This window comes from Microcebus murinus, chromosome 1 (assembly GCF_040939455.1).
Source record: "Microcebus murinus isolate Inina chromosome 1, M.murinus_Inina_mat1.0, whole genome shotgun sequence".
Lineage (NCBI taxonomy): Eukaryota > Metazoa > Chordata > Mammalia > Primates > Cheirogaleidae > Microcebus > Microcebus murinus.
The window spans coordinates 773,733-797,531 of record NC_134104.1 but is presented as its reverse complement, the minus strand read 5'-3'; the positions used below and the strand labels follow the sequence as shown (position 1 = coordinate 797,531).

The 23,799-nt window shown below is 43.2% G+C and overlaps 1 protein-coding gene across 12 annotated transcripts in view; it reads left to right on the top strand.

Moving 5' to 3' along the window:
* The window catches only part of PCBP3 (poly(rC) binding protein 3), a 254,498-nt gene that overhangs the window by 89,086 nt on the left and 141,613 nt on the right, over nt 1-23,799 (top strand). For 10 of the 12 annotated variants that reach the window (XM_012780059.2, XM_012780057.2, XM_012780049.2 and 7 more), the window contains one exon: nt 8,163-8,198. The exons of the other annotated variants lie outside the window; for them this stretch is intronic. The gene's annotated coding sequence lies outside the window, so the exon portion shown is untranslated. The remainder of the gene's footprint in view (nt 1-8,162; nt 8,199-23,799) is intronic. 12 annotated transcript variants of the gene reach the window in all.

Genomic DNA, 23,799 nt, shown 5'->3' with positions numbered 1-23,799 from the left:
ACTTGGTCTAGGAGGGAGCTTCAGGCCGTTAGATCATGTCCTGGGCCAACCGAGCCTCCTGGAATCTCTGCAGCATCCGTCCAGTGTCTGTGGGTGCTGCTGTGGTGACACAGGTAGGTGCTGTCCCTTCCTAGCTAAGATAGAGGGACTGCAGGGACGGTGGGCCTCCTTCCTGTGCGAGCACAGTGCCAGAGGCAGAGGGGGCTATGTGGGTGGAGGACTCGCTTGGTGGGGGAAGGGCATCTTCACACACTCTCAAAGAGCAGTGGCAAAGCACAGGTGGCCACTGAGACTGCCATCTGCCTGTTGCGGGCCCAGCTCTGCAGCCTCCCCAGATCTCAGGATCTCATTTCAAAACGGGCACAGCACACCTCTCAAGGGATGACCAGCAGCTGCCCGTGGGGCCCATGGAAGGCCTCAGGTGCCGGATCTTTACCCCCTTCCCCCTCTTGGTTTTCTCTGTCTTGGTGGCCAGTGCCCTTGCTGGGCCTTTTTCCCCCTGTGCTAGAGATTTTGGAGAGAGCTGTCCTCCCGGAGGCATAGATCAGATTGCAGCCTGGCGTGAGGGGATGATCATTTTTCACGATGACTCATCCCTCCCCTGCTGCCGCGTTGCCAAGCTGTCTGGCGGCCTGCGTGTGGAGACGGTGATGGATCTGGACAGTCATTGGTGCTGGCCTGCGCTGGCCGGGATGGCGGCAGGGTGGAGAACAACCTCCTCTGTGCGCACACATGCTTTATTCACAAGTGCGCCGTCCATTCGTCACTGACGCAGCCTGCGTGCTGTTGCTGTCCACACCCTGGGCAGGGTGTGACTGGAGGCAGTGGGCTGTGCCCCCAGTTGTCTCTGACTTTGGCAAGCATCTCTCACTTTAGTCCCATCTTCTGCTTGTCTCAGGCCTCCTTTTTTTTTCCCCTCCAAAGCCCCAGTGGCACTTAGCAGTTTGCTTCATTCTGTTTAGTGCTCAGCTCTTCGCCTCCATAGCTTGTGTACAAATTGTGCCATGGAGGCTGCCCTGTCCTCGGATATGACACACCCCAGAGACCTGGGCCAGACTGAGGCTTTCAGTGTGGATGTGCATTGGCGCTTTGTCCCAAGTGCTCTGGCTTGTTTCACGTTCGTGGTCACATGGGACTGTGACCTTACAGCCTGTTCAGCCTGTCACTGAAGCAATGAGTTTCATCCTACCCACCTGCCTCCCATCTTCTTGCTTCACAACAAGCCGGTGATGAGACCCTGGGAGCACTGCTGCCCAGCAGCTTCTCTGCAGAGCCTGGGCCTGCGGCTGGAGGGCTACTGTGACGGGAGCAGAGCAGTGCACTGTTCTCTTCGTCCCCTTGGGTTACTTTGGCAGCATATGAGTGGAAGTCATGAGAAGAGAACTTTCTGGTAGGAGCCAGGCTAGGCTGGTAGAGTCAGGCACTAGCCTGGAAACCTGATCTGAAGACTGCATTCTGTTCCCGGCTCTTCTCTCGGGTCACCACCCAGCCAGGGTCATCCCCTCCCCCGTGCTGCTTCTCCACCTGTGAGGCTGGATCTTTGGCCTGTTCCTGCCTGGGCCCAGGGGAGGGGGAAGGGAGGAGTGCAGGCTGTCCAGGCTTCTGCAGGGAGGGCAGGGCCCCCAGTGTCTTTCCAGGAATAGTCATGTGGCCACAGGAGGGCTGGTTTCTGGGTTCCAGGCAAAAATATCTCACTCAGTCCCCATACTTCTCTTTGATTATCCACTTTTATCAATGAAGAAATTAAACCAAAGACAAGTCTACACTGGAGCAGAGATTTAAGTCCATAGCCCCCATGTTCCAGAACCCTCTCTCAACCCCCTCACTTCATTCTTGTTAAATTGTAAGAAGTTCAGGTTCCTGCTGCTCATGGCCAAGTTACCTTCCATAAAGATGAGCCATGTTGCACTGTCCCAGCAGGTCACGAGGGCACAGGGCTAGTGCACTCTTGTGAAGCGGGAGATAGGACAGTATATGAGGAGGACCGAGAGACATCCACTAGCTTTGGCAGTGGGAGGGGTGGGAGGTCGTTATCGACTTGGAGAAGGTCCAGACGGAGCCATGGGAAGTCAGCTGGGGGTGGGGGATGAGGGAGTAGAGCTGGCCGTTTATAGTGTTTGACTCTGAAAACTCTATCTAGAAGAGAGGATTTTGTTGTTGTTGTTGTTGGATTTTTTAATAGGAGCTACTTGAATGTGTTTAAAACCTGAAAAGGAGTTGATAGAAAACTATGAAAATTGAAGAGACCTGGAGAGAGAGCATGGATGCTGGACGGGTCTAAGCAAAAATCATCGATGGATATGAAACCCAGGGGAAATCTTGTAAGGAGCAGGGTGCTGGCACGGTCTTGGGGGGTCTTCCCATAGACAGCTTATTAGCTGCAAGGGCAAAAGTGGAACCAGAGCCAGGAGGAGGCAGACGGCCACCCGAGTCAGCAACTTCACACCCAGAGCCGCTAGGATGGCCCTCTGCGTCTGGCAAGGTGAGGCCCTGACCGAGGGCCACCCCATGCAGTAGGTGCCCAGAGTGCACAGCTGGAACTTCACCAGGAGGAGCCAGAGGACAACCCAAAGGGGGACTATATTCTTCAAAATGCCAGTGTCCTAGAAGTGACGGAAAGGCTGTGGGAACGTTCCAGACTAAGGGAGACCACAGACACATGACAGCTGAGCACAACTCCTAGTCTTAGACTGGACCTGGTGTTGGAGGAACAAAATAGTGTAAAAGGCATTGTTGGGGGTGTAGCTGGTGGACAAGTCTTATGAGCAGGCAGTGGTGCTGCGTTCATGTCTGCGAAGACCACAGCGCTCGGGAATAGCAGACTCTCCCACCCCCAAATCCACCTTCTTTACTCCTCAGAGACCAGCATCCATGCTCTCTCCAGATCTCTTTAACTTTCAAAGTTCTTCTCTATTAACTCCTTTTCATAGGAAGAGAAATATAAATTAAAACCACACTGAGCTACAGTGCTCAGCCATCACTTTGGCAAAATACTGAAGACCAGACCCTGGGGGCCAGCCATGGGGAGAGGGGCACCCCAACACCCCTCTGGGGGGTGTGGACCAGGGTAGCCCCCAGGACAGGGATTGGGAAGTAGCCAGCAGAACTGTGCAGGCACTGCCATTGAACCTGGCTATGCCATGTCTAAGACTTTCTGGGAAGCACCGTAATTGCAAAATACTGTAAACTACTACAAAATCCTGCCGTCATGAAATCCAAACAGTGACGCAGCACCAGGTAGCGGAGAAAGCCAAGGAGTGAGGATGATCACTGAGCACTGGTGTGGAGCGACTCCAGGAGGCACCGCCCAGTGAAAAGCACGATGCGTGAGAGAGGCATGTGGACAGCTGTGTGACACGGCGCGTATGTTCAATGGCACTGAATCGTATACTTAAAAACAGTTAAATAGCAAGTTTTATGTTATATATTTTACAATAATAGTAAAAAAAAGAACATATATAGCAATATTAAATATTTTATGTAAGAAAAAATGTAAACTTAGAAAACATAAATATATCTGCTTATATTTACAAAAGGTAATATAGGAAGGATAAACAACCACCAAAAAAATATGTCCACGGTTACGGGTGGTGCTTGTGCAGCTCTGAGGCTCTGTCCACATGAGCCTGCTGGATGTGGTGAGCTGCTGCGAGCAGGCCTCACTTCTTTCCCGTTTATCTGTTTAGCATCAGTTCCGGTTCATGGATGCCTGTTTTTGATTCGTCAGTCCTGGAGTATCATTCCTCACTGTCCCCAATGATCTGGTGCTGACATTTGGGCCTAGATTTGATACATAGGAGCCTTCCTGGGTGACCCTAGGCCCCTGTGGATACCTGCCTTCCTCTCCCAGGTACCCTCTCCCCCAGTTTTAAAAAAATATTTCTTTTTTTGTATAATATTTCAGGCTAGTCTTGTACCTCACATACCCAGCCCTGGAATCAGCCATTTCTTTGAAGGGCCCTGGTTCTTATAGTGTGGAAATGATATTAAAGACCAAGATGTGGGTACTGGGTGTGCTGTTGGCATGTCTTTACTTCTAACCCCATCAGTGATCAGAGCTGGGAAATACACCTATAAACGTGCATGCCTGCATATGTATAAATGTGCATGCATTCATATGTAGAAACGTGCATGCATGCATATGTATAAAACGTGCACACATATATGTGTGGGTGTAACAAATCAATCCCTCAACATCCCGTCTCTTCCCATGGTCCCCACTCCTCGCATGTGACAGTGATGTTCTAAGGTCGTCTCTCACAGCTTCTGAAACCACTTCTTCACGTTTCTTCCCTGCTCTGTTCAGTGGGGTCATTTTGGTAGTTTGAAATTGCTCGCGGTGGGAGGATTTGCACATCGAAAGAAACTGGCACAACTACAGACCAGGTCTTCCCTCTCATCCCGAGAGCCATTTGTTAAACATGTGCACATTTACTGCACAACACTGTAGGCAGACGTATTTTCCCAATCTCTGTCTGGGGGCTGCCCTGGCCGGCCCACCCGAGGGATGTTGGGGTACCTCTCTCCCCACGGCTGCCCCCAGGGTCTGTTCTTCAGCGTTTTGCCAAAGTGATGGCTGAGCAGTGTAGCTCAGTGCAGTTTTAATTTGCATTTCTTTTTCTATGAGTGAAGCAGAACATCTTTTCATTATGTTTAAGGACATTTTTATATCTCATTTCATGTCTTTTGCATATTTTTCGTTAGGGTTTTTGATCTGCCCCCCACATTTAAAAAAAATTCATTTATCTATTTATATTATTTCTTAGTACATTAGGTTTATTATTTCTTGTGATATATGTTGCAAATATTTTCTTCCATCTAGTATTTGTCTTTTATGTTTCTCATGGCATTTTTTGCTATGCCAAAGATTTTTAATTATTACAAAGTCAAGTTTATCTATCTGTTCTTTTCTTTTAGTAGCTTTTTAATTTATAGTTAGAAAGCCTTTTCCTACACCCAGATTAAAGAGGAAATCACTCATGTTTTATACCAGTGCTTGTAGAGTTTAATTTTTTATTAATTTACTTATTTTAATTCATTTTTAATATGTTGATTTTTTTTATATGGGATGTTTATTTCTCTATTTCATTAATTTCTCTTCTTATTTTCTTCCTTCTGCTTTTTGGGTTCATGTTTTTGTTCTTTCTCAAATTTCTATTGGATAATTTGTTCATTGATATTCAGCTCTTTTAATATAAATAAGCATTTGAAGTTATACATTTCTGTCTAAGTGCAGCTTGTTGCAGTGCACAGATTTACATATATATTACTTTTATTGTCCTTAACTTATAAATGTTATCTTGTTTCTACTATGATTTCTTTTTTGGCTTATGAGTTATTTAGAAGAATTTCTCAATTCCAAATACACAGAGCATAAAAATATGTAAAAATATACATTTATTTTTGAATATAAAATATTTTAAAATATTTTAGTTTCTAAGTTCACTGCCTTGTGGACAAGGTGGTTTCTGTGTTTGTGGTCTTTTGACTACAAACTTTTTGTTTGGGATAGCTCAAGGGTGGTCAAGTATCATAAATGTTCTGTGTATTTGAGAGTAGAATATATTCTGCAGTTTGGAGTATAAGTATTCTATAAGTGGCCATTTAGTGAAGCTTGATAATCTTGTTAAAGTCTTTTCTGTTCTCATAGATATTTTTCTTTAACTGATGTATCAATCACTGTGATAGGTGTGTTCAAGTCTGCCAGTATGATGGTGAATTTGTCTATTTTCTTATATTTCTGTTCATTTCCACTTTATATAAAATGTTGACTCTTTGTTTTTAGGTGTATACAAGTTTAAAATTATTGCAGTAGCTTACTAATAAATTGAATCTTTTTATCTTTATGCCTATAATCTATCTCCAGTAATCCTTTTTGCCTTAAAGCAAATTATGTCTAATATATTTGCCCAGTATATGTTTTTCTTCCCATTCCTTTCAATATCTCTGGATCTGAATGTTTTAGGTGACTCTTTTAAAATAATATCTAATGGATTTTTGTGTTTTCCCCCCTGACAATCTTTGCCTTTAAAAGACCGGAATATACTTTCATTTATTTTAATTACTTGCAATTTGGACTCCTTTCTATAATCTTATTTTGGGCTTTTTATTTATTTATTTAAGATTTTTTTTTTTTTTTTTAGAGTTTTAGGTTTACAGCAAAATTGAGAGAAAGGTACAGAGTATTCCTATATGTCCTCTCCCCCGGGCATGGGTGATTACCCATTGTCAATGTCCCTTCATTTGTGATAGGTGATCTATCTGCGCTTACACATTGTTATCACTCAGAGTCCATGTTTTACATCAGGGTTCTCTCTTTTTTTTCTTCAAAGTGTTTATTTGTACCCATTAATCAACCTCTCTTCATCCTGGGCTTTCTATTTAGCTCAACTTTTTTATTTCTTCTCTTTTCTTCTTATTTTTTTGATAGACAAATGTGGTTTTTTTACTCATCTAGTTTTCTCTTTCACTGTATAATTTTGGTTTCTCTTATTTTTGTGTTTGTGTATACTTAATTTACCAGTGTTCAAAGTTAACCAGCATCTCTATACACATTCAAAAGAATATAAGAATCTTACAATATTTCATCTCTGATTATTCTTTCCTGACTGAAATACCATTTTCATCCTCTATTGTTGTATTTTTAATGCTATGCAGCCTTATTTATCATTGTACGCACTTGGCATCTGTTTAGATTTGCTCACATCTCACCATGTTCTTTGCTCTTCTACTTGTACTGCAGATGCTGCTGCCTCTAAAATGCATCATGGTGAGAGTGTTGGTAAAACAAAAAAAACCTTTTAAACTGAAACCTTCTTTATTTTCATTTCATTCTGTATTTTTAATGTTCAAAAAGTATTTTACTTATTAAGTCATTCTGAAATTGTTTTACCTAAGATATTGCTTTCCAAAATTAAACTTTAATGGAAAAATATTGGCATGTGGAATACCTTTCTTTAGAAAAAGCTTTGTTTACAAGTTCAGGAGTAGTGATGTATCTTTGTTAAACGTATATACAATATTATCATAATGCAAATATGTCACTAGAATAGTTCAAGTATACAGTAAAAGATTAATGCTGAAAACCCAAGAAAACTTTTAAATTGTATTCTGGAAATCTAATGTGTTGACTCACTATGTTATATCTTTACCACTGCAATCTTTGATTTTGGTGATAAATTCTCAGTGACTCATTTCTTTATCTGTGGTTGTTTAAGTTTAGTCTGCCAATCTACCAAAATCTGCCAGTGTTTCTATTTATGACCAGAAATTATCTCAGGTTTTTAGCAGCATTTAAAAAATATTTGCTTTTAATACAGCTTGAAAATGTTCATAGGTTTTAAATTTAGCATGACATCTTGTATCTTCTCCCAGCAACATAAACACCTAACTGATAATTGCCCACATATCCTACTGTGGAGTTTAGTGGAGAGGTGAAAACCTATAACAGAGAAACTAACAATAGCTCCTACTCCTTTTGGTTAAAATTCTGGGTGGGAGATTGTTTTTTATTCTATTGTCTTTGGCTTCAGCTTTCAGTATAAATAACACTCATTTCAAGGATTTTTTTTTTTTTTAACTCCAGCTACTTTTAAGATCTTCTCTATATCTTTGATGTTTTATAATTTTACCATGATGTATCCAGGTATAGATTTCTTAATGTTTATCCTGCTTGGTATTATTCTTAGTATTTTTTTTTTACATCAAGCTTATTGAAGTATAATTTACATAGTATAAACTTCACCCTTTTTAAGGATACAGTTTTGTGAGTTTTGATAAACAGATGCAGATATTAGCTATCAGTACAATCATGATACAGAATATTTTCACCACCCCAAAATTCACTCACAACCCTTCTCTTGGACCTCTGGCAATCACTGTTTATTGTAACTGCAGTTTTGCCTTTCTCAGAATGTTATATAAATGGAATCATGTAGTATGTAGCTTTTTGAGTCTGTTGTCTTCACTTACCCATAATGCTTTTGAGGTGCATCCATATTATTGTTGAGTAACAATGAATGAATATATTTAATACCAAATTTGTTTATACATTTGCCGATTGATGGAAATGTGGAGATTACTGTTTTAGAGATTATGAATAAACCTGCTATAAACTTTCTTGCACAGGTCTTTATGTTGGTGTGTATTTTCATTTCTCATAGGTAAATACCTAGGACTGGGCTTTTCTAGATCATATGGTAAGTGTATGTTTAATTTTGTAAGAAACTACCAATGTTCCAAAGTTACAGCATGAGTTTGCATTCTCACAAGTGATGTACGAGAAAACGCCTGTTGCTTGAGAAATGGTCAGCACTTAATGTTGTCAATTTAAAAAATTTTATCTCTTCTAGTGGGTGTGTAGTGATATCTCATTGTAGTTTAATTTGCATTTTCCTGATGAGAAATGATGCCAAACATTTTTTCCTGCGTGTATTTGCCATCTGTATGTCGTCTTTGGTGAAGTGTCTTCAAATATTTTGCCCATTAAAAAATTTTGTACTGTTTGTATTTTTATTGCTAAGTTGTGAGGGCTTGTTACAGTCTCTGGATACAAGTCATTTATTGGATATGTGTTTTCTAAATATTTTCTCCCAGACTGTGGCTTTAATTTTTATTTTCTTAATGTCTTTCCAAAAAAAAAAGAAGTGCTTCATCTTAATGAAGTAAAGTTTGTCACTTTTTTTTCTTTAATGGTTTGTGTACCCTGTGTCTTACCCAAGAATTCTGAGCTATCTTCTATGTTTTCTCCCAGGAATTGTGTAGTTTTAGGTTTTAAATGTAGGTCTCTGACCTATTGTCCCTTTGATCCGTTCTAAGCCAATTAAAAAATATATATGGTGCAAAATATGGGTTGGGGTTCATTTTTAACACATGGATGTACATTTCTTTGAGCATTAAGAGATCTGTTATTCATTGACCATCTTTGCTCTTTCCTTAGTCGATCATTTGTGCTTGGATATACTTCTGGACTCTCTGTTCTCTTTCATTGTTGTATTTATATACATCCTATCCTTTCACCACTACCGCAGTGTTTGTTCACTGTGGTTTTAGGGTAAATCTTGAAATCAGGTAAGATGAGTCTGTTTCAAAACTATTTTTCCTGTGAATGCCTTTGCTTTTCCTTATAAATTTTGGAGCCAGCTGTCAATTTCTACAAAAGCAGACTGCTGAGATTTGTGTGGGATAGTGTTGGGTCTGTCGATCAATTTGGGGAGAATTGGCATCTTTAAAAAATTTTAATTTCCATTTTATTTTATTTGTATTGAGATATTTATATACCATAAAATTCACCACTTAAAAATGTAAAATTCAGTGGTTTTTAGTATATTCACTAGCGTGTGCAACTCTCACAACTGCCCAATTTCCAGAACATTTTCCTCACCTTCAGACAGAGCCCCATACTCTTAGTAGTCATTCTCCATTCCCTCTCCCCTGGCTTCTGGCTGTAGCTACCGTGTTTCCCCAAAAATAAGACCTACCCATAAAATAAGCCCTAGCAGGATTCCTAAGCATTTGTGCAATATAAGCCCTACCCCCAAAATAAGACCTGGTGATGGGTGCAGGTGATGGGTATCTGCACAACCCATGCATTTCGTCGCGAAGCAGTAAAGATGATGAGCAGCCCTTCTCATCTGCCCCATGGTGACAGCTACTATCCCAGAGGTGACCAGAAAGGTGCAGGCAGCCCCACCAACAAGGTCGGCTCCCCGTCAGGTCCTGGCCATCCTGTGCATGCTGTAAGCTGAGGCTTTGAGGGGAAAATAACACATCCCCTGAAAATAAGCCCTAGGGTATCTTCTTGAGGAAAACTAAATATACGACCTTGTCTTATTTTCAGGGAAACACGGTAGTCTACTCTCTGTTTCTATGGATTCGCCTACTCTGATGTTTCATGTTAATGGAATCATTTAACACTTGGCTTTTTGTGTCTGGCTTTTTTCATTCAGCATAATATTTTCAAAGTTCATTCATGTTGTAGCATGTATAAGTACTTCATTTCTTTTTAAATAATATCTCATATAGACAGGTCACGTTTTGTTTATTATAATTGATGGACATTTGAGTTGTTTCATTCTTTGGCTATTATGAATAGTGCCCCTATGAACATTCCTGTACAAGTTTTTTGTATGAACATATATTGTAATTTATCTTGGTTTTATACCTAGGAGTAGAATTGCAGTGTCATATTTTAACAATATGTTTAACTTTTTGAGGAAATGCCAAACTGTTTTCCTAAGATGTTGTACCATTTGACATTTTCATTAACAATGTGTAAGTGTTCCAATTTCTCCATATCCTTGCCAACACTTGTTTTCTTTTTTATTATTATTAATATATTATAGCTATCCTAGTGGGTAAGAAGTGGTATCTCATTGTGGTATTGGTGAGCATTTCCCTATTGAACTAGTGATGTTGAACATCTTTTCATGTGCTTATCGGCCATTCGCTTATTGGCCATCTTCTTTGGAGAAATGTCTATTCAAATTCCTTGCCCAGTTTTTAGTTGAGCTGTTTTTTCTTTCTGTTGAGTTATAAGAGTTCATTTTGTATTCTGGACACTATATCCTTATCAGAGATAAGATTGGTATAAATTTTTTCCATTTGGTGGGTTGTCTTTTCACTTTCTTGGTAGTACACACCTTTGTTTGACAGGTGAAAGTTTTAATTTTGTTGAAGTCCAATTTATCTAATGTTTTCTTTTATTGCTTATACTGAAGGTCAGAAACAGGTGCCTGATCCCAGGTGATGAAGATTTATACCTGTTTTCTTCTAAGAACTTTATAGTTTTAAGTCTTACATTTATACCTTTGACTCTTTTTCAGTTACTTTTTGTCTATGGTATGAAGCAGGGGTCCAAATTCGTCTTTTGCATGGAGCTATGCATTTGTTACACCATCATTTCCTGAAAAGACTGTTCTTTCCCTGTTGAATAGTCTTAGCATCCTAGTCGAAAACCATTTAACCATTGATGTATGGGTTCATTTCTGGACTCTCGATTCTAATTCATTAATCTTTGTGTTATATTCTTATGCCAGTACCAGATTCTTGAATCCTAGAGACTTGTATTAGGTTTTGAAATTGGCAAGGATGAGTCCTCCAACTTTGTTCTTCTTTTTCAAGATTGTTTTTGGCTATTTTGGCTTTTTTGCAATTCCGTATGAATTTTAGGATTGGCCTGCTCATTTCTAGAAATAAAGGCAGACCTGACAATGATGACCTTCAGTCTATAAGTAAATTTGGGGAGGATTGCCATGTTAACAGTATGAAGTCTTTCGATCCGGGAACATGCAATAGCTTTACATTGACTTAACTCTTAGGCAATTTCTTTCAAAAATATTTTGTAGTTTTCACAGTACAAGTCTTGTATTTTTATTAAACTTATTTCTAAGTATTTTGTCCTTTTCCATGCTATTATAAATGTAAGTATTAATTTCTTTTTTTTTCTTTTTTGTGTGGTGGGAGAGAGGGTCTTGCTTGGTCTGGCAGGCAGGCTGGAGTGCAGTGACATGGCCCAATCATAGCTCACTGCAGCCTCGAACTCCTGGGTTCAAGTGATCCTCCTGCCTTAGCCTCCTGAGTAGCTGGGACTACAGGTGTGTGCCACCATACACGGCTAACTTTTTTTATTTTCTGTTGAGACAAGTTCTTGCTATGTTGTCCAGGCTGGCCTGAAACTCCTGGCCCCAGGCAATCCTGCTGCCTTGACCTCCCACAGTTCTGGGATTACAGGCATGAGCCATTGCGCCTGGGCCTTAATTTTATTTTCTTGGCTACTGTATGTAAATACAACTGATTTTTATATATTGATCTTGTATCTTGCAACCTCACTAAACTTGTTTATTAGCTCTAATTATTTTTTTTTTTACAGATCCAGTCCATATCTTCCTTATTTCTTTTACTTACTTCAATGCTCACTAAGATTTCTAGTGTGAGGTCAGAGATTCTGAGGGTTGCCTTGTTTCTGCTCTTAGGGGAAAAGCATGCAGTTTTTTACTTTGATAGCCTTTTATGGGGCTAAGGAATTCACTGAGAATTTGTATCATGAATGCCAGTTGAATTTTGTCAAATGCTTTATATCTGTTGAAATAATGTGTGTTTTCTTGTTTTTAATTTATAAGATGGCAAATTACATTGATTTTTTTTATTGTTGACCTAAAATTACTGAGTTAAATTCTACTTAGTTATGATGTGTTACATAAAAGGGATTTTGTTAAGAATTTTTGCATCTATATTCATGAGGGATTTTGATCTGTAGTTTTCTTTCCTCCAAATGGCTTTATGTAGTTTTGCTGTTAAGATAATTTTGACCGCATAAAACTAGTTGGTAGGATCTCTTGAGCCCAGGAATTCAATGCTGCAGTGAGCAATGATCCTGGTGACAGAATGAGACTCTGTGTCTAAAAACAAATCAATAAACAAACAAAATTTTCTAAATGATCTATTTTGGGAGGAAATAACATCTTATATGGAAAGTCTGAGATTTAAAAAGGAATTATAAATAAGTTGTATGCATGTGTGTAAATCCACACATGCATTAAATGTTTAGAGCCACAAAGCAGGCCAGGACCAGTGGGACACACCTGTAGTCCTAGTACTTTGGGAGGCTGAGGCAGGAGGGTCACTTGAGCCCAGGAGTACCAGATTCCAGTGAGGTACAATAACACCACTCCACTCCAGGCGGGGTGACTGAGTGAGACTCTGTCTCAAAATAAATAAATGAAGATACAGCAGCCACAGGGCAAATGCCCTCTGGGTAAACAGCAAATGATAGAACTAAAATAAATGACCGTAGAGTCACATCAGTGGAAAGAGAGTAGAATTATAGAGTTTTAGGGTCCTGGGGTTGTGTGGGTGGTGTGTGAGGACACTATACCTCGATAAGTTAGGGAGTCATGTAATTAATTCTAGGGTAAAAAGTAAAAAGAAACAATGTATGAAGAAGTGGGGAGAAAAATCCAAAAGAAGGCAAGAAAGGAGACTTCAAGGAAACATAGGAAGATAAGGAAAGTGGAAAACACAGCATAAAGTAGTGAATAAATTCAGATATATCAGAGATTCTGATTAAAATTCTATAAATGTTGACGGGGCAGGTGATTTAAAAAGTTCCATCGAAAGAATCATCAGTCAGAACTCCATTGTCTTTTAGTGTTTGGTGTTGCCATGTTGCATTCCTGGGGTTCTCTCTCCCTGCTTGGACTTTCTAAATTTAATCAGGACATTGTTCACTGGGTCCTTTCACTCCAAAGACTTACTTCTTCAGCTCGGAATTTTATCACTTCTTTGAATTTTCTTTTCTTTCTTTCTGCGCTTTGTGTTCCTTGCTTCTGGACGTCAGGCAGCCTCTGCGCATCTTGGCCTCGTTCTCCTTCTCCTCTCACCTGCTCTCTGGAGAGTCCCTTGGCTTTGTCTTTTGACTTTCTACTTTGCTCTCAAGCTGTCTGTTCTACCCTTCGGTTCACATATCAGGTTTTTGTTGGTATTGACGGTATTTTTCATTCTCAAGATGTCGAGTCGCTTTTCTCTCGTGGATGGAGTGCATGGCCCTTGGTGTGACATGTAAATTAATGCTTATTGTTTGCTTTGCGTGTTCTCAGACGACCATTCTTACTTTGAGTTTGGCGTCTCTCTTTCATCCCCTTGGTTTTCCTCAAATACCATTGCTTTGTTACTTGATGAGGTTTACTTTCCACAATGCCTCTTGGTATTCCTGTGGGTGTAGGTCATTTCACTGTGGCCTGTCTGGTGACTGTGGCAGGTGAGTCTGCTGTGATGGTTCGTCCTGTGGGGCGTGGGCTGTGCTTGCCTCAGTGGATGCTGCAACTGCCTGGGGAGCCACCTGCCTCCTTTTCTCTGCTAGCTGTGACCCGGAGCAGACAGCACCACCGCCCATCCGCCTCTTCCACATGCAATTCCCCTAGTTGGTCCTGACAGCATCTCCCTCCCTGCTCCTGCTTACGGCTTTATCTGGTTTTTCTCTATTTGATTTCTGTACAGAATGCACTGTCATCCCTGACATAGGCTTGTATTTTGTATTCTGGTTTCTTTATGATTGTTTCTCTATAGATTTCACCCCATCTGCTTCCTTTCTATATTTGTTTTCTATTGCTGTGTAACAAATTAACCTAAAACTGAGTGGCTTAAAACAATAAATATGTACTATCCCACAGATTTTATGGGTCAGGACTTCAGTAATAGCTTAGTGGGTGGTTCTGGCTTGAGGATCTCACAATGGAAGGCTTGGCTGGGGCCAGAGGGTCCGTCTGGGTGGCAGTCTCGCAGGGCTTTAGGCAGGAGGCCTCAGTTTCTTCCCTGGTGGGACTCTCCACAGGCGGTGTGAGTGTCCTTACAGCATGGAGGAGTCATAGCACCCTGTGTCTAGTCTGTCTTGCCCTGTCCCTTCTGCATGCTGTGTTCTTTCCACATGTATCACTAAGTTAGGCCACCCCTAGGGGAGGGGAATTATTCTCTGCATTTTTAAGGGAGAAGTGTCAAAGAATCTATGGACATATTTGAAAACTACCTCACTCTCATCAAGGCATTGCGTGGATTTTCTCCTGGTCTGGTGGGAGGAAAGGCTTGTGGGTCTAGTCCCTACATCTGCCTGTTGATGTGGCTGGCTGGAGACCTTCCGGGGGGCTTGCCTTGGGTTTTCTGTCTTAGAACTTTTGTATTTATTTTCATTGTCTTTTCTTTTGGATAAGTTTTCTTCCTAATAATTTAAAAAGACAGGATGTGTCTAACTTCTTTAGTACTTGCTTGCTTATTACTGAGTTTGACACGCATCTTTAAGTTCCCTTAGGTCACTCTTGGGCAGACAGCCCTGCAACAGGCTCCCGGGACCCCACTCCGACCCATGTGGATAGCAGTGGCGTCTCTTGCTTAGGGCAGCTTTGCATTGCTAAGGTTTTTGCGGTTTCCAGCCTTGAGTGCTGTGACATTTCTCTGTTTCTGGCTTGGATGGTGCGTAAAATGATTATTTACTCAACATTCACTCAGCTCCCACTGTGCTCTGAACACATGCCAGGCACTGTGTGAGGTGCTGGGGACAAAGTCTCGTGACGTGCTCCTCATCTGTGGGAGCTCAGACCCTGGGGAAAAAGCAGCATGACGGTTTCCGCCATGTGTGCAGAAGAGCCATGCCACAGGGACTGTCTGTAGATGGATTTTGTTGCTTTATCCTTTTATTTTTGCTTTCCTTTTCTTTCTTCCCCTGCCCTTAAACTCTCTCTGTGAAATGGGTGGAGGGGCAATATTAAGCACAGAGTTTGCTTTGCTTCCTACCTGTGGGATAAGAGGACCAGCAGCGGCGTCCAATGAGCACCCAGCAGGGAGCTAACGGGAGCCAGCACAGCACACTCCTTGCCCGTGGCTTCCATGCTGCGCTGTGGCAGTTGGCATTTCATCAACGACCTGGCGAGTGTCACTCACTGTGCGTGGACAGCCAGCGCTGCACACATGGCGCAAATTTGTGACATGACCACCTTTGCCTTTCTCTTTCCCGGGCGGTTCAGGACTCTTTCCTCCCGGGGCTGTTGTGGCCGCTGGGAGCTTTGGTCCGATCGCTGGTGCATTGTGGTCTGCTTCTGTCTTGCTCAGGATTTGCTCACTAATAGGAGTGATTTTGTCTGCACTGAATAATTAGTTTAGCGTCTAATAATATAATGCCTTTAATGTGATACATGGCTTTTCTTATTGAAATAACTGCAGAAAAAATAGCTTTCTTATTTAGGCTGTGAAAGTCTCTAACTCCTAAGCCGCCACCTCTTTTTTTTTGTTGTCTTATTGAGATAATTGCTTTTGTAATACTAAATTTCATGAATGCAAATTTGCTACAGCAAAACAAGCTGCTGTCCAGCAGAGCCCTGCTGTGTGCAGGGTGCTGGCTATTCTGAGCCTGTTCCCGACGCTGTCTGTGCGCCTAGCTGCCCTCACGGAGCCCTCCTCAGAGCGAATGGTGGGAAGGCGGCAGCTGGCAGAGCGGCTTGGGCTGCAGTTTTCTGGTGAGAGGAGGCAGATGTGGTCAGGGTACACATGGGGCATGCAGCATCGGCAACTCAAGGGTGTTTTTGTGCTGTTAATTTAAACAAAATCATGGAATGTAAAAAATAGCTTTAAAATGTTAGTTTTCAGTTTGCCACATTCTGGCAAGGGAAAGAGTGGTGTCATCATTGTGTGTGTTTGCTAAGTGATAATTACAGTGTGGAGACAGATGTGAGCTTCCGTGGAACTGGGTGGGGGCTGTGCCTGAGGTGCTTTGCTCTAGGCAGGGAGAGGTGTGGGGAGTTGGGCCCAGAGCCTTGGAGCTGGACAGGAAGGGTCGGTGGTGGAGGCCCGTGGCTGGCTGTGGACATGCTGCTCTCCACGTGCACAGCCCACAGGTGTTGGACAGGCACTGGTCCATGTGCTGAGGGGATAGGCAAGCAGAGTGGCCCAGGTCAGAGTTCAGAGTGCAGCTGTGGAGTTGGAGATGATGCCCTTTAGGGGACGGTGAGGAGTGGACAGAGCTGAGAGCAGGTGCCCTGTATGGGGAGGCTAAGCAGGCACGAGGGGACTCCCATGGTTGCTGGGATGTGCGTGTGAGGGGAGAAGGGGCAGCAGGCAGGGCCCAGGAATCCTTCCAGGAGCCTGTCTGTGTCCTCAGGTTGGGGCAAGCCTTTGGCCAGTTGAAGTAGGGTAATCAGATTTCTTTAATAACAGTTATGGTTCTGAAGGAAAGTTGGTAGAAACGACAGGTTAAGATAGGAGGGAAGTGTAAATCAATAGAGAAAAGCACTCAGCTCACACTGAGTACGCAGCTGCACTGGAGCATGAGTGCACCTTCCCGGGGGGCCAGGCCTTCAGACCCCAGGATGTGGCACTGCCCCTCCATCCCTGCAGGGGCCTGGGGCAGGTGGATGCTCAGGACTGAGCTGGGGTCTTGCCTTCATGGCTCTTTTGCTGCCACCTGTCCCAGAATGGTCAGGGGAGAGATCCTGCTGCTAAGGCCGCCCGGGCTGTGCTGCTCCGTCAAGGTAGCCAAGGGACCAAGATACCACATTTCATGAGTACTGGTCACGCCTTTGGGAGAGCAGAGTGCAGCTGGCCTGTGTGGGTGCAGGTGCCAGCAGGTGCACAGATATGTCACCGTCACTTGCTGGTTATTGAAAAGGCTGGAAGGAGAAGGCTGATTGCCTTTTAACATGAAAGGCATGTCACCAGGGCTCTGCCTAATCTGAGAAAGTCTCCTTGCCACTTTCAGGCCTCATAGTTGATTAACTGGATTATTTAGAGCTGGTTCTTCTCTTTTAAACCAAATTGAAAAGCCAACACGTAATTAACAGCAAGAGTCATTACTGTGTGTCAGGCACGGAGTAGAACATGTGTATCCGCACGCGTGCATGCACACACAGCACTCACTTTTGTTCCTAATGGCAACCTTGTGAGGGGGTCACCCCCCCCACTTTGTTATTGAGGTGTAACTCATGTAACATGACCTCCACCGTGTTGAAATGCTCAGTTCAGTGGCACCTACCTAGCACCTTCGTGATGCTGTGTAGCCACGCCATCTCTCTCATTTCAAAACATTTTCATCGCCCCAAAGTAAAGCCCCTATGCCTGCTAAGCAGTCCTTCCCTACCTCCCTACCCAGTCCCTGGCAACCACCAACCTTATTTCTGTCTCTAAGGATTTTCCAATTCTGAACATTTCATTTAATAGAATCATACAATCTGTGGCCTTTTATGCCTGGCTTCTTTCGTGTAGCATCATGTTTTGAGGTTCGTCCACACCGTAGCGTGTACCAGAACTTCATTCCTTTTTATGGCTGAATAATAATCCATCATAGATAGATATACCACATTTTTGATCCATTTATCTGTTGAGGGACATTTGGTTTTTTTCTGCCTTTTGGTTATTGCGAATAGTGCTGCTGTGAATGTGATTGTGCACATTTTTGTTGGGGCGCCTCTTCTCAGTTCTAGGAGGAGGACTGCTGGGTCCTATGGTGATCCTATGTCCAACACATTGAGGAACTGCCAAGCTGTCTTCCACGGCAGCCGCACCACTTAGCATCCCACTGGAGGAGTAGGGAGTGGGGACTCGCCCAGGCAGCACTGTGTCAGGAGTCACTGCAGGGTCCTGCTCCTGCCTTGGCATGTGTCAGTCCCCAGGCACCCTACAGGCGGGTGACATGGGGCACTCTGACAGGAGGCTCTGAGAGGAGGGAGGGCCATGTGAGTGGGCAGGCAGTGTGAGTGAGGGTGCAGGTTCTCGTGCAGTGTTAGTGAGCTCTGGCAGTTTTGTTTTTGCTTGATGGTTGAGAAGGATGCCTGTAATTTTAGGACCAGAGCTTCTCCCCGGGTTGGCTGAAGGCTCCTTGTCTGCCCTGATGTGCCAACTTTTATCTTGCAAGCTGCTTGCACCCTCCCAGCTACACTTAGACACTCACTGTGGTGACATTGCCTTCTCTTCCTTTGTAAGGGGGAGCCCTGGGCTGTGGGGCTCCCTCTGTGTGTGCATCCTGCTGTGGTGCCTGGGGGGGGCCAAGCCTTCCGAAAGTGCCGCTTGACCAGGCTTTGCTGGCGCTCCCCGTGTCGGTGGTGGTGCACTGCCCTCACCTTCCACACACATCCACTTGGGAGAGGGTTTCTGGCACTGCAGGACTCTCCCCTCTGTTATATTGTGTTATACTTGACTTTGCTTTTACTTACAATAATTTCCTGAAGGCATTTCAATTACGCAGTGAAAATCATTAGCAGAATTCTTGTTACTTAGCATCAGACTGTGGGATATAATCATGGTTTCTTATGGTGGCAAAGCAGATACATTTGAAGGGAGATTTATTCAAATTTTCCAGTATATCATTATCACATTTTCGTGTGATAGTTTCCTGGTAATTCAACTTGATTTAGCATAATATAGCAGCGTGACTTTTCTCTCACATGTTGCGGAGATTTAAATTTGTTTAGCAAAGGAAACATCAAAGACTGCTCAGAACACTCCCGTCTAATGTGCATGTTGCATGAGAAGCTCACAGCTCCACCAGGGTGCATTCATCCCTCTGCATTGACCTACCCCCAGGTGTGGCCCGCCTGCAAGGGCATCGCCCTCCCTGTGATGTGAGCTGTTGTGAGCAGACCCCCCCTGCTTGTGCCAGGTTCCAGGAAGAAGAGGCCTCTGCTTCTCTGTTTAGGTGTTCTTGGAAGTGTCACAGGGGCAGGGGCAGGTGAGGCGTTATGTGGCAGCACTGTGGCCAGGTGCTGCCTGGCCTGGCCAGTCCAGGCCCTCACTGCCCCAGCAAGATTTTGTACTCAGTAGCCTCGCTGGGGCCCCACAGGTGCTGCGGGTTTGCTCTTCCATAGCACTCTCCTGTACTTACTGCAGTTCGTGTTGAATGGGAGTTTATTCAGTTGAGAGAAGGTTGTAAGACCTCATCCCTAGGTGAAAGTTGGCCCTCCCAGACCTGTACCTGGAGTTCAGGCCATTAGGAGACTCGGGCATTCAGGAGGGGCTGTGGGTACATCACCCCACGTCATGTGGCTGGAGCCCCAGTGTCCGTGGTCAGGTAACTGGGGCCCTGCTCAGTTTGGGTCTCAGAACTACTCACCCAGGGAGGTGTTACATTTCCCTTAACAGAGGAGAGGACTGAGGTTAGGATGTTTAGGTGCCTTCTCCAAAACTGTAGCTTGGATACAGGGCGGCTGCCTCTGCTCCACCCTGGTTGCGAGATGTCTCTCAGTCCTCAAGTCCTGCTCTTCTGCCTTGCCATCCATCACCCTGGCCGGTGGTCTCTCTCACAGGGCTTCTTTAGTGCAACTGGTGCGTGACATCCAGGCAGGGAAAAGGGCCACTCATCCCACAGGTAATAGGAATGTGACCACATATTTCATGGAAAGCTTATTGCAGCTCAGTGGCTCTGGAAGTCACCCAGTAGAATCTGCATATCTCCCATTGGGAACAATAAACTCTATTTTTAAGTCTGTGGGAAGCTCAAGATGGAAAAAGAACTTTTCCATGACATTGTACAGCCTGCAGGGATCTTGTATTAGCCTCATTAAAGGGCACTCTGAGCCCTGGGGGTGTGGTGGCTCCCACCGCTACAGGCGTGGGGAACACAGAGGGGCCGCAGGCAGGTGTTGGCCCACACCAGACACTATATGTGATCAAAGGCAAAGGGTGGCCTGGCAGCCTCCTGCTGGGTGACATGTCAGACACTAAGGCCCCACAGAAGGGGCTCCACTCTCCAGCTGACAGATCAAACACCAATAAAGATTACGAATACAGCCACTAAATGAGCAAAGTGCATTAGTGATTTAGTAATTTTGGTAATTGTTCCATCTCATGATTAGCACTCCGGACGTCTATCTAAAGCTATTTGAAATTCTATTTATAATTTTGTTTCTTGTTTTTCCCTTTCCTTTTTTGATTTCTGTCTTACAGTTTTTTGGTGTCTTGTTTCATCGAGTTTTTGTTTTCTTTCTTGACTCTGAAAGCACATAGCAGGCTGTTGACTAAATTGTTTCTTTTTGTACATATGAACATATGGTCTTCTACCTCCTGTTGTATTTTTGTGTGTTTCTTTCCGTGGCAGGATTGTTCCGTGGCTTCTGTGTTTCATTCTGTTGGCTATTGCTCCCCAAAGGAGAAGGCAGCCTGGTCTTGTCTCTGTCCTGGTGTGCGTGGATGGTTTTTGCTGGGCTCTCTCCTTGTCTGTCTTGATCCCCTTTGAGACCCTCTGACTTAAGCTGCACAGCAGTTCAGCAGGCAATGTCTCTCCCAGGCCAGGGACATGCAGCAGGAGTCTAAAGAGGAGGCTTTGTGGTCTCTGGTCCCATGTGGCATCCATTTGGCTGGGGCCGTCCTCTGCCAGCAGGTGACCCCAGGGTCTCCCTCACCTGCCCCCACCCAAGTGGAGGCCCCACTGCTGAGGTCTGCAATGGTTTGTCTTTCTGGTTTCTTTACTCAGTTCAGTGGAAGTTGGGAAAGGTGAGAGTCACATGCATGTGCTTGGACCAGCAGTCCCCCTGGGCTAGCTCTCCATCCTGGCCAGAAGTGCCCATTCCACCCTCTCATTTAGCCAGGGGGCTGTGTCTCTGTCCCTCGTCACTGCTTTACGACACAGCTGCCCTTGTTGCCTTGAATCAGGATTTGAATTTTGGAACATTCAGCTTTTCCTTTGTTTATATCCAGCAGATTATCTATTTTGAGACCAGGACTTGGGCTAATAGTCCCCACAGGGTACCATAGGTAGCATGTTCATGAATTCATTAAAATTTTATTTGAAGCACATGGTGGATGTTAGAGATTTTTGGTTGAGTATTAACAGTATTAACTAGCATTTTAGTGTGGTAAGTGACTAAAAAGTAAATGTAAGCTTTGAGCATCTCAGCACGTCACATTGTCCTGAACAAGGGGCCGGTGCTGCTGGGGGATGGTGGCCACAACCACAGTTGCTAGTGGAGTGTCTTCCTGTTGTGACTGGGCTCTAAGGAGTGGCGGGTAGGAAGGGCCTGCACAGCAGGTCCCAGCAGATGTTACAGCCCCTCTCCCACGATGGCATGTTAGCATATAGCCCGAGCACAGAAGTGTGCAGGGTGGCTGGGAGGGAGGGAAAACTGATGATGGGGAGAGCACGGGCGGGGCTACGTCTGGGCTACACACAGCACAGCTGGGGCCCGTGGCAGGAGCTCAGGGATCAGTGTAGGCTCAGGAGGAGAAAATACAGGAAGGGTTCCAGTGGCCAATCTTGAAAAGCACAAGGTGCTAGCTCTTTGTCACCAAGGTGTTTGGGGGCCATGTGGGTGGCCCATTGTCAGAAATAATGGGGGACACCAAGATAGGTGCTGACCTCTTCGGTCACATGATCCTAGGAAATATATTCAGATAGCAAATGCAGTTATAATTACTATATTTATTTCCTCTGGTGAAATATGTTTGAATTTAGTTTCATATTTGTGGGAAAACGAGGACAATAGTTTAGTGCAGGAGAGAATTCAGTGTGTTTAATATATCAAATAGGTGTTCTTGCTAAACAACAGAAGACTAGAGTTAATTGCTTCAGGATTTCATTTTCTTCCTTTATTTTTTTAAGGCTTCATAGCAGGCTCAAACTATTTAGGCTAAGGAATAGGTTTTCCTTTTAAGGTTAGCATTAGTTTCCAAGTATTAGCTAAATCAAAACAGGTGCAAATTTTAGACATTAGGGCAACAAAGTCTTCCTCACAGGCCAAAATGACCCAATTTTCATATTTTCTCTGACAGTCTAATTTTATGGAAGAGATCATATATCTGGATTATATTTTTCCTCCCTCATATCCCTTTGGGACACACAGTTTTCTCAGTGAATTTCTACTTCTATCCATCTGCTCCATCTGTGCCCTCACAACCTTAATGAAAGTTCGTCCTCATCTCTCTTTTCCCAGGATCGCAACTTAAGAGGAAGGAGGGGAAACAGTGGAGTTAGTTGCTTTCATCTGCTGTCATTGCTGTCTCACAGGTGTGCCTAGTGGGAGTCAGAAATACTACTTCTCCCTCTTCTCCATCCTTGTTATTCAGGATGGGAACATGAAGTGGGTGAGGTCTGAGAAAGGGTCTCTTTATGAGCAGGTTCATGTTTTAGATGCACATGGAACATTTACTGTAATAGAACCTATCTGGGCCATAAAGTGGATTTAAAGGATTTTAGATTACACCAAGTATGCTCTCTGATCATAATGGAATTAAACTGGAAATCAATGCCAGAAAAGTATTTGAAAAATCTCCAAATACTTGCATACTAAATGATACACTTCTGAATAACCCATATATCCAAAAGAAACAAAAATGGAAAGTATTTTGAAGTGAATGAAAATGAAAACACAATATGTCAGAATATTTGGGTTATAACCAAAACAACACTTAAAGGAAAATTTATAGCACTAAGTACCTGTATTAGTAAAGGAGAAATGTTCCATGTTAATGCCCGCAGCTCCCATCATTAGGAACCAGAAGAAGAGAATCAAATTAAAGTAAGCAGAGTCAGGGAAATAGCCACAGTCAAAACAGAAATCAATGAAGTATAAACTAGAAAAGATAATAGGGAAAGTCAGTGAAAACCAAAGGTGCTTCTTAAGGTTAATAAAACTGATAAAACTCTACTCCGACAAAGGAGCAAAGGAGAGAAGACAGATTATGAATATCAGGAATGACAAAGGTAATGTCACTGGAGAGTCTGCAGGTATTAAAAGGATGTGCCATGGTCAGTCTTATGCCAACACATTGAATAACTTAAATGCAACTACACATTTTTTGAAAGAAAATACCAAAGTTCACCCAAGTAGAGATAGATTATCCTAATAGTCCTATATGGGGTAAGTTATATTTGTATTGGAAACCTCTTCCCCCTGCCCAGAGGAAGGTCTCCAGGTAGGTGGCTTCACTAGTGAATTTTACCCAACAGTTAAGGAAGAAACATTTAAGGACGAAATAATGCCAATTCTGTATCAACACTTCCAGAAAATTGATAAAGAAGTAATATTTCCCAAATCATTCTAGGTGGCCAGAATTACCCTAATAATGAAAGCAAAGACATTAAATGAAAAGAAAACTATAGACAAATATTCATCATGAACATAAGTGAAACCATTCTAATAAAATTTCAGCAAACAGAATGTAAAGCATAGAAAAAACAACTGGGGTTTATCCCAGGAATGCAAAGTATCTTTTACATTTTAAAACATAATTCACCATGTTAACAGACTAAAACTGAAAAACAGTATCAGCATATGCAGTAAGAGCGTTTGACAAAATCCAGCACTCATTCCAGATAAAAACCTTCAGGAA